The sequence below is a fragment of the Acyrthosiphon pisum genome, chromosome A1 (genome assembly GCF_005508785.2).
Source record: "Acyrthosiphon pisum isolate AL4f chromosome A1, pea_aphid_22Mar2018_4r6ur, whole genome shotgun sequence".
Lineage (NCBI taxonomy): Eukaryota > Metazoa > Arthropoda > Insecta > Hemiptera > Aphididae > Acyrthosiphon > Acyrthosiphon pisum.
Window position 1 is genome coordinate 111,759,734 of NC_042494.1, and position 15,837 is coordinate 111,775,570.

A 15,837-nucleotide genomic window follows, 5' to 3' on the forward strand; every position below is an offset into this window, starting at 1 on the left:
AATTATAAGGATAAAAAATATTTAAAAATATAATTTTTTAAAGAAAAACGTTGTTTTTTAAGCGACTAGAAACTATGTAAAAAAATATTTTCAAAAAAATTTATATTTTTTGAAATAATGAGTGTTCTATGATAAAAGAATCACCCAGTATAGTATTGACATTATTTAAAATATGAAAAGTAAGATGTATATTAATATTTATTAATTAATTGAGTTGGGTTAGGTGAAAAATCATTCAGAAGGAATAGGTTAAAGTATAATAAATGCGAAAAGGTTAGTTTATTTTCATTACGTTAAAAATATTATAGTGGTAAGTACTTCGGTAAATGTTATAATTTATAATATGTATATTTTTATTATTTTAGTATCTACCATTTATATATTATATGGATAAAATAGTTAATACACTATTTAATGTTAGTTAATGTCATTGTGGTAAGATAATCTAGGATAACTTTAATGATGAATATTCGTGATTTAAATTATTTAATTTCATTATTCAGTAATAAAGTCTAACAGGGTTGGTGATTAATTTATTGACATGGAATTTATAATAATTATAAATATGTTACTAAAATGGTTTTTTATGCAAGACTGACTTTTCGGGATAGTTATAACTTCAATAACCATTATAAAAAGTTTAATAATAAACGTAGAGATCAGAATCTAATATCTTAGGGAATCTCAACATTTTTATTTAGTTAATACTAATTAATAATTTTCTAAGCCATTGTACTATATTACTATAATCAGTATTGATAGAAATATTACAAATTTATGAAATATTTATTGAATACGGCGTCCTCTATAGATTAACATATAGACATTCGTGCATGGTGTTTCGTCAATAGCTATAGTCTATAATTTACAAGTCGTGATTCCATTATTATATTATAACAGCTGTATACAGTATATCTAAGCAGTAAAACCGTAAGGCAAATGCATTATGGTTTTTGTAATGTTGTATATTATTATGATGTTTAATGTTAAAAACTAAAATATATTAATTATGTCCTATAAGACAAAACAAATTATAATTATTTTTAATTATTCTTAAATGTTTTTTATTGTGATTGAACTCTATATAGATTTCTCAAAAAAAAAAAAAAATTAAACTTTATTGATTTTAAATTTATTAAAATAAATGATATGATAATTTATTACTATCAAAATATAACAAATAACAACATAATCACCATATGTATGAGAATAAATATGTTATTTATTTTGTATAAATAAATTATTTGTTCAGTTAATAACTATGTGTCAAAATCAAATGTACACAATTAATGTATTTATCATATAAAAAAACAATTCTTTTTAAAGAATGAATACAATTGTGTTTGTTTAAAGTGATTTATTTTGGATAAAATATAAACAGTATTGAATGGATAGCAGTATAGTACTGTAATCACATAAGTTCGTTTCACGGAAAGAACAAAAATTAATTTTGTTTTATTGGTTTAAATTACATATTATATTATACAGATAGTATTAGAATTATAAATTTGGAATGAATTATAGTTTGTTGTTGGTCATCTAAAAAAAACTTAACTTTTTAAGCGGCTTCTCCGTTTAAAACATCAAGCTAAACTTAATAACAACCATATTTATGATTACTATACAAACCCTATATATAGATAGTTTAACTTTACTAATAAATAAAAGTTATTTTTTAATTACGACATTGTACTGTAAAATCTTATATTCTCATATTCGTCTACGATATATTTAAGAAATTTTTTTTTTTTAGATATTAAAACGATGCGTTCGATTACAGCAAATGTTTTTTACTTATACATCAAATAAAGGCGGTAGTTAATTTATTATTTTCGTTCTAGAGTGGCTGGTGAATCCTACTATTTGTGTTCTCGTCAAAGATTTTTTCATTTTATTTTTAAAAGTTTTATACCTGAATCCAAAAGTTCTATAGTATTTAATATTAATATTTTATTGCTGTTGTCTGTTGATCCAACATTCTGAAGTTTTAATTTGGGCCCAGAGTCTGTTATGTGATTAGGCATGCTACAATTTTACGATAGAGAATTTATATTAGTCTTATATGTTAAGTAGTGTTATAATTAAATGTATAAAATCGGAATATAATATATTAATTTGAATTATTGTTTTTTACTTTTTATTGATCTTGATAACATAGGCTACTGTCGGTTTTTGGTTTACATTGTACTAACATATTGTTTGTGATATAAGTTAGTTTAGATTAGAAAATAATGTTTATTTATCATATTGTGTCCTTTTCAATTTAATATTTTATTGTCAATAGTAAGACATACTTACCTTATTTTGAAAAGGAAATAATTTCGATTCAATTCTAAGACACGTTTATTTGGGTAAATACACATTATATAGAATGTTGATACAAGAATGGATTAAATTTCTCAGGGTAGTTATTATCTGATTTTTTTCTTTATTGTAATGAAAAATATGGGTACGAAAGATGTCAATTCACGATATGCATTATGTTTTGAAAAAAAGGTGAAAAAAAGATTCAAATGTACATAACATAACAGGTAGTTAGGTAGTAGGTAGTTATTGTAACACCGCTGCGTACGGAGAAGAAAATTTTGAAATTGAGTAATAGTGTTTTTTGATGGACAAAATTGTTTATATTATCAATAATCAAACAAAAATAATTCAAAATATTATAGAAATAAGTATCTGTAATTTCTTTTGTTTTATGCTAAAATATTACTTACACATATATTTAATACCTAATTTTAAAGTTAGGATTTATAATAAAAATGATGTCTATTGTTTCAAAAATAATGAATTATACCTAGATCATATATAAAAATTATAATAAGAAAAAATATATTGCGTTATTTATATGTTAAACATAAACATGAAATATGAACATATACTTTATGGATTAAAATCTTCAAATGAGTTGAATTGTATAACATAAAATCCAAAACTGGGAAAAATTATAATCTTAGATATTATTAATAATGGAAATGCGAGAAATACCTAAGTATTATAATATGCAGCTAGTAAGCGGTATCGTCGTAACCCGTAAGTACAAAAATAAGATTAAACGTTCAAGTAAAACCATCAAAAATGTTACTTTCGTGAAAGGGTGTGATTTAAGTACAGAAATAAATAAAATATTTTTTAAGACTACCTACCTTTATAATATCTTGAATTCTGTTTTTTTTACAGAGACGACCGTCCAATGAAAATTAGTACTCCTCTCGAGTCTCGGGAGTCATCGGGGAAACCGTGGTAAGCCACAGCTATGGTTACAAAACGAACGCAGCGCGTGAGCAGTCGGTTACCTACTCAGTATCTTCTTGCGCGTCGGCCCATTCACACGCGCGCCGCGTGTCAACCACCACCACTCGTTCTCGCGTACACCAATTGCACGTGCTTCGCCGAATCGTGTTCAATAATTTTATTTTTATTTTTGTATAGTCGTAATTTTTTGTGTCACTGGTTTATGAGTTTTTTATTTAACTTTTTTTTATATGAATAAGAAAACGCAGGACAAAAGGTGAAGTTGTCGATTGACGAAACATAATATTACATAGTATTTATCTACTCCAGATAATTTATTACATATTTAACCGTAAGTTTCAGAAAACATACTACTATTATCATAACATTTTAATGAAACCAACAATTAATTCTGAATGATGAATAATTACCGAGTTGTTCAATTTCAAAGTTGATCTAACTTAATAAAATGTAATTAACAATTTTATTTAATTACCTAATTCTAACTAAAAAAAATGAACGTGTTGATGAAGCTCTGTCATAATTAAATTGTTAAGAAATACATATGTCATTTTATTAGTCAATAATTATTTCATTCGTTAGGATTTGAATTTGTTTTGTTTTTGGAAATTACTTTTGTACGCATTTTACCGGCAAAATTAGAGCGTGACCGAGCAGAATCTTGTGTTGGGTGGCGATTAGCTGATGGTGACTCTTTCTTTTTAAAAATATTTTATTTTCACGGCCAAAAGTTCATAATAAATCTTTATACGATTATAACGGATTATTTTGTTTTATTTTTATTCATTATTTTGTTAATTTTAAATTAAGTAAATAAATTCTACTGACAATAATACAAATTATATCATAATTTTAGGGTTAAGAGGTATAATGTTGTAAATACAAAAATGTAGTCATTACCTACATATTATGTTCATAATTTAGTAACGGAAGAAGTTATTTTTGAAATATAGACTTAATCTTTTATTTTAGATCAAAACTTAAGTAATTTAAATAATTTTTGTCTATTACAACTTTTTGTGCATAATATTATAATATTATAACAATTTGTAAAATTAAGTTAGGTATCTTTAAACAAGAGATTATTGTGATGTGTGATCAATATAGTGTTCAATCATTGTATAATAACTATTTATTATGAAATTCAGTGTTAAGGAAAATAAAATTCCTAAGGATATTTTACCAACGATAATATGTGATAATTGCCTTTAAGGTAAAGGTATTATACCTAATCGTATTTTTTTATCCCTAGAGTTGTTGAAAGAGTAAAGACTAAACACACTCATTCATTCTTTTTTTTTTTTTTGACTATCGTTGTCAGTATTTTGTGTTTTATTTTGTTATTTTGTTTATTCCCTCAGTAAATCGGCAGTAATAATATAATATATTATTTTTCCTTTGAATTATTTAATTCGTTAAATTGTATATTTATGACTTTTTTCTATTAAAAAAAATATATTCTTTAGCACCGGTCGTCAACCTCCTCCGTGTATTGTCACTGCGTTTAAGTCTCTCCCGGGGTTACATTATTTATGAACGGATTACTTACGCACAGTGTGTTGTATTGAATATGTATTAAAATTGAATTGTACGCCGAATTGATTTGCCAGTCCCTTGAGCGTTACAAAGTTAAATTACGTATGGTAACTAATAATATAATTCAGTAAAACGACCCAAATATCTATAGGTAGGTCCATTTTGACGAATGAAGGTCAAATGTATATTGTTATATTGGATATTTTATGGTACATATTACACAAATACTACCGATATTTTGAAACATGAGATTAGTCAAAATAATTAATCTAGTTGTAGTACGATTTAGTAAAATTAGAATAAATCCGTAGAATTAAAAAATTATAACCATTTATACGTATAAATATAATAATCAATTTTATTATACGAATGGTAAGTTAATAATTATAATTTATAAGTATTATGTACTTAGTCATCGGGTACTTAATAATAATGGTGGATTCAGTTCAGTATAGTTAATACTTAATATCGAGTACTTTTTTTTTTTTAACTTGACAACTACCAGCGTGTTTGTATATGTGTATATGTGTGTTCATATGTGCAAAAGGTATGTGTATAATGTTCATGACAATACTCGCATTGGCCGGAGGTCGTCCCATAAATCAAGAGACATTCATGATGGCACCGAGAAGAAGCAGGTCCACTAAGAGATTTTACGAATAGATAATATAATACTGGACGCCTGGGGGGTGGCGAGGGAAGAGAAATACGGTCTGGACATTGTTCTCGCTGTAGGTCGGGGGATAAATGAACTCACGAATCGACATGTGCTATGGAGACATTATGTTGTTATTTTTTTGTTCTCAGATTTTATATCCTTGTCCTTATTTTTGCCCGAACAACAATACGAGAACCATAATGTACCAATAGCCCTTAAAGAATTATTATTGTAAAATATTATTTTTCATGATATTTCACAATGTCATTTCCGGATACTTGGATTAACAACACAATATAGTATCTAGAAAAAATCAAATTCAAGTGGGTTTAAAATATAATAATAATAATAATAATAATAATTTCAATAGATCTTAGTGAATATTGACATTTTCTTGGTATCGACACATTGGACTGTCCTTTGCAGATTATTGTGTGTTCCTTCAATACGCATATTCGGTTAATAATGCATTGTGTATCAAAAATTCATACTATGTATATAATCGCTTTATACGATTATCTTAATCTAAAACCAGTTTGATGTCCAATACTTACATTTCTGTGACTTATAAAATAACTAATATTTCTTGTGTAGGTACACCATAATATAATGTATTTTTGAAATAATAATAAAATAAGAATTTATAGAGTAAGATAGTTGTATTTATTAAATTGTTTAAAAAGTGATTTTTAAAAAATATCTGTATCCAATCAAAATTGTGTTATAAAACAAACCTAAATATTTAAAAAATATTACTAACGTAAAAAAAGTAATCGAATTCGTATATAATAATGAATTTAATAATAATAGGCATGGAGTAATTTTCTACAACACTAATTTAAATTCCAATTTTGTATAATGACATTCATTTTGTAGGTATTTGTAAGTTAATAGGTGTACATGTTTCCGAGAACAAAATTATCATTAAAATTTTGCAATTTACTAACGTTTTTTATTTTACTTCGGTATATTGTTTATTATATTTGTACCATTCTATATGAGTTTTGTTTTATTTTTTACAAACATTTATTGTTTATTGTTTAGACGCTTATATTAATTTATTATAGGGAGGTATACCGTCTATACGCAGGGCATCAACTGCGAAAGATTAATGCTTATTGCGATTTAATTATCCATAGTATCACGTCATTTGTTTTATTAAGATTTTAATACATCTGAGATTTTTATATGTATACATTATTAAACACAATATTATATTATATTATTATTATTATTTAACCATACCATGTCGTACCTCTCTAGAAAGACATCAAACAGAAAAATCATTAAAAATAAATAAACAATATTTTACTGAGGTTTTAATGGTATATTCAATATTGGTATGTGCTTATTGAATAATACAATTGAAAAAGTAATTTAATTTTTAACAACTTTTAAGAAAACTATCACGATTTAATTATTTTTATATATTTTACATGTGAACACGTGCATTAAAAATGATTGATTAATTAAATATATATAAATTATAATCTTGTTTTCTACCATCTTATAAATATTTTTTTTATGATTAAATATATTTTCATAATATATTTTATACAACCTATACACCAAATTATTTTTAAGATACTCCAAAACCAAAAATTTAAATGAAATATAGAAAAGAAAAAAGTTTATTGTTCTTAAATATCGAAATAATTGATAATATGACTTTATTCCCAGCACCACAAGAATGTATAAATGTATAAGAAATACAGTAAATACATTAGTCATCATTCGTTGTTACACTACTTTTTAGTTTATCCCAAAATAATTTATTTCATGGTATACAGCAGGTTTGAAAGTCAAAGGATAACAAAACCCAACAATTAAATTAATATTTCAGTGTTATACCTATTTTATCTTTAACAATTAAATATTTTGACATTGATGTCTACAATGGGGCCTGGTATATACTATATACGTTCTGTTACATCTAATGAAAAAGTGTCCTAACCTAATCTATGTATAAATGACTGGATTACTTTTATTGATTAAATTAATTTATTAATGCAACGTTTTTCATTTATTATTTACTTGCAGTGTTTGCGAGTAACCCCTGAAATGCTTAGCAGTAGAATCAAACTGTTCAGCGTATAACATATGTACTGTATGTATTTAATATATTAATTTTTTTTATTCTCGTAGGAAGCTAGTACCTATAGGTACTCTCACATGTAGATACTACTTTTTTTTTTTGTTCGATGAAAAACGGCCCAAGGCACGAAAAGTAATTACTTGTTGCGTTTAATGGCGACAATAAACATTTTTTTTCTCTTACGAAACAATGAAATCGGATTCAATGAAAAGAGTTATGTAGAGTACTCCCTTATGTTATACAATACGTGTTATACATGCAAAACAAAAAAAAACATATAATACAAATCTCCCGTCGGTTTCTTCAAAACGGCTTTTCGGGTCCAGAGAATTTGTTCTTCTTCTATTTCTTTTAATATTTCAAAGGTAGGTTCTGTGTATTTGTGTAGTGTGTGTGTGTGTGTGTGTGTGTATTATCAGTCATTGACACCGGGCACACACATCTCGGATACGTACATAATATATAATATCGACCATACGTACCTACTTATATAGTCTTTGACGATTATACTAAGTAGGAAGTCGTCCCCTTGCCGGCGGTTTCTCCACTCACGATCTCCATCTCCGCCTTTTTAATTATGCTCCGAGTAGCGCACGAATTCTAAAGTTAAAAATCCACGCACCGTCCATTATATTATATGGGTTCCTTATTACTGCAGACTGCAGTATATTATCATCTCTCCACATAAAATTGCAGACTGAGAGAAGCGAAGGATAAAATAACCTAGTCGCGGTGCCGCTGTTGTGATACTATCTGGATCACCTAATAGACATTGTGTATTATGATGTATAAATATGTTTAAAGGATCTAACTATGACCCTGGCTAACAAGCTTAAATTCGAAGTGTGACCTAACTACCTATTATACATACGTGTTAGCATTAAAAAAAATTAATTAATCTAATCTTAAGGTTAATAATATAGATTATTTTTTTAAGAAGTTTTGTTTTGTACTGAGATTCTATGTATTTAATACCTATATGAAATAATACAAAATAAGTCTGCAGACATTAATATATTATTTTGATGTATTCAATATTTATTAATAATTGTTTTATACATAATGTACCTACTCTCATGCTAGTTTAGCTTATGACCTATTTTCGAGCCTATTTTTCACATTGAAAATAATTTTTAGATTTAGAACCGTTATAGTCATCGATCTGTTCCATACATATTGAGTTATTTACAGTTCAGGCAGTACCTATATGGATATGTAGGTACCTAATATATCACAATATGTTTTTTTTTTTTTTTGTTTTTTTTCTTTGGTACCTGTATATAATCATCAAATAAGAATAGAAAATTGATTATCCATTATTTTTTTTGTACGTATGTTTAATTTAAATTGGATTAATCGATCAGCATGATATATATTGACATGAGGTTGTTCACGCAAACACGCGTTAAAATTCGGCCACAGACCAATATGGCAATACATCATATTGAAAGAAAAATGTTCTGACAAAGCTAAAAACGTAATACTGCACGTTTACGTTACCATAGTCATGAATATTTATTTTCATAATATTATTATACATATGGTAGATAATAATAAAAACTAAGAGATTATAATATTATATTAGAATTATTTTTTTAATCTTCAGCATTGGGGATTTTTCGTTAATTTTCGTTTCTAATTTATCATGATATATTATGAAGATAAATAAGCACTTAATACTTTTGATAATGTACTGTCATATAATGCAGCTTATACGTAGAACAAATCGCACGTAAAAAAATAAAAATACACGGATGTTCATTGTTCTTCTATATTCTGTCTTCTGACGCTGATTTAGATACATATTATTATAATAATTAAACGTTTGCGTTAATTATAATAATTATTATAACTATGTATGATCAGTGGCGTATTTAGGAATTTTACATGGAGGGAGGGGGTCCAGTTAATTTTCCAAACACATGTACAACCTATACTATCACAAAATATATTAATATATATCAGGTCTTTAGATATATGTTTATGGGGCCAATGGGGAGGAGTAAGTGTCCGGACCCTATAGACCCCCTTGTAAATACGTCACTTATATAATTTCATATAATATGATGATATAACTAGATATGATGTTTGTACTTACTACTTTCAATAAAAGTACTTGCTATAAAAGATAAGAAAGCTTTTGTGCTAATATTGTTTAATATGCATAGTCGCGCTCAGCTATAACAATATACAGACATTCATATAATTTAACGGACAAATAAAATGTATATATAAATCGAATTGATACATATTTTTCGAGGACAATGATCATTCTATACCCGTTTGAGTTCACTCCGAGACGGTTAGGGCGCGCAGGAGGAATAATGGACTTGGGACGACAATAAATCTTGCTTCCCTCCTCTCTTCAAGCCCGTTGTTCCCCGTCAATATTTCGAACGGTTGAATTATATTATATGATTATAACTATTATTAATATGAAGACGATAGTCGATGTACCTGCAGCTACTATCATATTATTTGTCCACGATAGAGCGGCGAAGATACGGTCGATGGTCATTCCGAGTCAAATCGATTATGTACGCGGCTGAAAGTGTTTACCGCGCGTATATAATATAAATAAATAACACGAAAGAAAAGAAAAAGACAATATAGTGTGCGGGAAGTGGGCTTCGGGTGACGGTCGATGGTATAGGATAGGAGGAGATGTAAGGAAATATATTATATTATGAAGTATATGGGTGTTCGCGTGGCTTATTTGTTAATTTGAAATCGGGTTAATAGCCGAAAATATCGTTACACAACATCTGGTCCTTGGTGACCTTGCAACATACTCATTTCCCATGGTAATCATAATATGTGTATATACCTAAGGTAATATATGAATGGCCACCACTCAAGTGCACACCCGGTCGAATAGGCATAACCGGGGATGGGCAGCGGCCCGCGGCTGCTCCGGTAGTAGTGTGATTTCGTGGTAAAACTCTAGAGATTAATAATTTGACGTCCAGCTGGCGAGTCGTGATAAAATCGTAATGGTAATACGGATATCGCGGCTATTGTAAACACACGTAAACGCTGTTTTAATTTAGTGTAGCCAAACGAAACGTTTTTCGAGAATTAAATCCTGACACACATATAATAGTAATATACAGATATAATATTATAATATAGGTACCTACGACTGAATTCTAAGCGTATAAGTGTATAACATATTAATATATTATAATAACGAAGATTAGAAGTGTCTAAGATTCTTAACAGGATATATTTTGTTGTAACGTTATTTTGTAGTTATAAAAATAGTTAATTAAAGTTGTTGAGTAGATCAAGTTTTTTAATCGGTTCAACACTGCATGTGATTATTATACGTCAACGATATTTTTATTTTAATCTGCAGGACAAAATGAAATAAAGCAAAGTGTACCTATACATTCACTAGATTCAGAAAGTAAAAATTAATCAGCGTGGCTGACATTAGTAAAAACATTTTTATTGATTCAAAAGATGAATTGTGTTATTAACAATATTCACTTATCATATTTAGTTTCCATTAAAATAGGGAAACTGTTTGTAGCTCTACAGGTATTCTATAGCTACCAGAAGATAAATTTATGAGGTGTAAGAATATTTTTATAAATAGGTATTATATATGGTCAGTAAATAATCATTTTCTTATTTTTCCATTACACAATTTAAATTTCCTATTCATGTTAAATTTATGAAAGGCATCTATAATATGTTATATTGCCTTGGGGGCTTGGGCAAGAATTATTTAAATACGTCTCTCATTTTAAAACCATTTCACTTTACAATATTTAGTATACCGCAGGAAAATGGAAGACTTTTAATTTAATTTATATTTCCTTTAATCTTTGGACTTCTCATTTTCTCTACCTACTATAATTCATGTCCACATACATAACGTCTAATGTAATTCAATTTTCGAAAACCACAAAAGTAAAAATACATGAATAATTCATAAGCAAGTTGGAATATTGTTTCTCTATATAGGTAATAGTTTAGTGTTATTATTTTTGAGATTTATTATTTTATCTCTTTTAGTCTTTACAAAGACACGTTGTTACGACTTAAAATCAAGTTTTAAACAAACAAATTGGTTATTTTTTTTGTATATGGTTATTTAAGGAATCATTCTTGATAGAGTAATTGACCTGATAATATCACAATATTATGCGTATTATTATAAATTATAATATTATATATACATGCAAATTTTCAAGTTGATTGGAATTTATTTAGCCAGCCCGGCGGCTATTCCTAAAGGAAAGTTGTATAATATTGTTAAAAGTTGTTTGTATTTCCGCTTTTTCTCTTGGTTCCCTATTATACCTATTAACTTTTCTATTTCATAATCCAAGGTCTTACGATTTTTCGTTTCTTCACCTCTACGCGTATTACCACCGTCCAAATTACCATTTTAACGGTGCAGTTCACGCGATCCACATCGTAACGAGTGCCGATTATGCGTTCTAGCTGTATAACGTGTTATCGTCTTGTGTTATAAATTATCGCATCGTCGAATGGCCCGATGACTTTTATATATTGTAATTTCGTCCAGGAGTAATGTGTGGCGGCTCGCTGACTCGTCTGCGGTGTACATAGCCATTACTGCAGGCTGTCCGCCGATAATATTATAATATAATACAATATAATATTATATATTATTATTATATTCGTACGTACATAATATTATTATAAAAACGTCGTCTGGGATTTTATCTCCCTCGTCTACCGTCGATCGTTTCGCAACACGCTGTGGTTGTCTGTGCGATATTCTCTCGGGGACGTTGTTATAATTTATAACCCATTTAATGTAAAAAATAAATAGAAATAACGACGAAAAAAATTGTCTCGAGACAATGGACACAGTACGAGCGTAAACATTTGTGGCGTGTACATAATATTATATTTCATTTAAATAATAACAATAACAATAATAATAATCTCCGTATTATTACAATTCTATATAGCTACAATGCGGCTTATAGCCGGTATAGGATATACGCTTTCTCTGAAGTCTGAAGTGTTCTCCGTGCAGTAGGTACCCATATAATAATAATAATATACAGCCATTATAATACGTACACCGTCGTCGTCGTCGTCGTCGTCGTAGGTGTCGCACGCGCCTCGAACAATATATTATTATTTCACAATTATTATATAATAATAATAACATATCCCTCGTATACATTATTATCATAGCCAACGTTTACCCGTCCCCCGCGTAGCCTTGACACTGACGTCGTAAAAATATATAACATATACTCCTACCCTATACGTGTGTAAGTGTCTATGAGCTGCAGTGCCTTTATTATAAATTATAATCTTTGTGTGTACGTTTTACACACCGGACGAGCTTACTATTTTATTGTTGATCGCATAATATATTAATATTTCGATCGCGATAACGAGTGTAGAAAATATGAACTCTAGTGCGACGGGGGCGTTTTTAAAAATTTGCCGATATAGCAATATAATTTGTTTACGTCATGGTAGTGTGAAGTGTGTGCGTATATATTATTAAGGTACCTACTTTCTTCTGAAAATTCGGAAATTATAATTTATCGTCGAAACACTATGCACCAATATTATAATATAACGAGTCATGTATCGTATCGTTCATATAGTATAATATAGGAGTTCGGAAGCCGTGACGCAGGAAATATATGCATATTATGTACCATGTGGGTTCTATACGTATAACAGAGGTGAATTATAAATTATAAATTATAATATATTATTATACCGAATGATTAAATTACCGCGTTAATCAGTAAACACTTAATTAATTAAACTATTTTAACGGCCCGTAAATTAAAACTTAAAACAAATTATTATAAGATTTTCGTATAGATATACGATTTATAAATTAAAACTAAACACATTTTTAACTTTTAGCGAGACGGTGACCCATAAATTTGTGTTAACTAAAAACACCCTGTATGATTGAATTCAAAAGCCCTGCATAGGATGAAATCGTCCAACAAATAATGATGCCATTAAGAGGGGTGGGGGCGATGAGATGAGTAGGAGGAGGGAGGACGATGACGACGACGAGTCAATGCGCGCAACCGGTTGTCGTTCGGGCTGAGAAGAGCTGTCGGAAAACGTATATGATTGTACCTATACCGCCCGCTGTTAATTTGTATTAATTAGATAGAAAGAAACGCGCGCACGCGCTTGTGTGTGTGTGTGTTTGTTTGTGTGTCTGTATACAGTAGTATTAATAATATTATGGTAGTAAAATAAAATAATAGTACTCTTATTGGTCATTCCCCTCGCAATAATGATAATTATTATGAAGCGCGGTGAACAAAAACCACAGACGAGCGCGCGCGCGAAAACGCTCTGCCACCGCCATTTCAACGCTGGTTAATTGCCACTGCTGCTCATTTGCATACCGATTATGTGGTATACTGGTATACGCGAATGAATATTATTGTTTTGGAAATTATACTAATTTTTTTACGCTTTCGACACGTTTAAATCTCTTGAAACGACGTATAATATGTCCGTCAATCCCGTCTACTTGCGTGAATCGTAGAATGCTCATACTATACAGTACCTATTATAATAGTATGTATAGCTATTCTTATAATTGTTTTCAAGTTAAAATATTAAGTATTCGTGATTTTATCAGATATAGTCATAAACTGGAGCATTTGAAATTATTATTGTAAAATAATTTAAAACTCGTTTAGGTTAGGTACATTTTATATACGTAGGTACCAGGTATATCTACACGTTTAAGTTTTATACATTTTAGATATTCGAGATTTTTCAATGTCGTTTTTAGGTCGTATACTCGTATGTCATATATTATTATAATGCATTGTGTGTAATTTATATTATCTCCAATCATAAAATTCTCACGTTCCCCCAATATCTTTGTCTTTATTATTAATTATTTCGTCTCAATATATTAACGAACGACGATATATTATATGCAACGGTATTGTTGGTAGTGAATATTACAATAGGGAGGTACGTATAGAGCTACTCGTCGTGTATTATAAATTATAATACTGCAGTATGCTGTATGCCTAGCTCTGTGCGTGGCAATATCAAAATAAACCGTTATTACGTATAGCAATAACAACAAAATGCGTCATCGTTCGCAAATCTCCGGTGTTGTTCGTATACATTAAACAATAATATTATACGCAAATGCACAGGGACGCTGATTCTATAGACGCTCCTGTTGCAAGATGAGAAACGCACACAACCAGCTCGTCGATTGTGGCGGACGATTTGTCATGTATATGCGATTTGTCTCTCTAGACGCGATTATTGTGATTATACTATAGGCAAAGTAGTACCATGAGCTGAATAATAGTTTACCCTTAGAAGGTGTTCGCGATCATTATATTTATAAATTAAAATGTATTTATTGTGGTTGTACGCAATTTCATATTATGTACGTAAATATACCATTTTTCAATCACTTGCTCTCTTTTACTCAAAAACATCAAAATAGAAGACCCCTAAAAAATACGAAAATTACCACAGTGTCAACATTTTCAAGCTATGTCTACACACGAACCCACTGTGCATCTCTTTGCATGTGTGTTAAATGTGTGAAAGATCACCCATCCACTTTTCTCAGAAAATCACCGAGTCTCTCAGCAAAATTAGTTTATGGAAAGGAGCACACCCTGCAAACTACAAATTATGTACAATATACAAAAACTGAGCCGCAAACCGAAAATGTCAACATCTGCCGATATCCAACTATATAACTCTATAACCAATCCTGAACACCTAGGCACTGAAAACACGATCAAACCACATTTGCACTTAAATGTAACAAGCAGGTTACCAATCATTCAAACCAAATCCTACTCCTACAAACAAAATTAAATCTCACTTCTTAAATTGTTTGATGAATCCACCTAGGTATATCCCTTTCCCCAGTCGCAACTGTTCTCTCAAAGTATCAAGTCTCACAATCACCAAAAATGTCAACTAGTTATAAATAATACATACAAATACTATCGTCATCCTAACATAGGACTATGTGTCGTGACCTACTGATGGCCTAACTTCCACTGCTCCATTGCATGCCATGAAGTTGCATATTAAATTATGTTCAATCAAGCTCCCCTTCTCTATGCGATTAGCTAATTTAATTCATTATATCTTATTTTATTTTAACCTAAATATCACTTGTGCTTGTAAAAAGTAATTTACAGATTGTACTATTATTAATTTAAAAAAAAAAAAGTATATATAGATGATGCATATTTTTTTCGTTAAGCTATTCTGCGTCTTCGTCGAGACCACTATTTTATGTGTCCATTGTTTTGATAAT

The 15,837-nt window shown here is 29.2% G+C and overlaps 1 protein-coding gene across 1 annotated transcript in view; it reads left to right on the top strand.

Moving 5' to 3' along the window:
* Positions 1 to 3,287: 3,287 nt before the first annotated feature.
* Positions 3,288 to 15,837, top strand: part of LOC100167745 — a 73,503-nt gene continuing 60,953 nt past the window's right edge. Inside the window, exon 1 of the mRNA XM_001951290.5 lies at positions 3,288 to 3,586. The gene's annotated coding sequence lies outside the window, so the exon portion shown is untranslated. The remainder of the gene's footprint in view (positions 3,587 to 15,837) is intronic.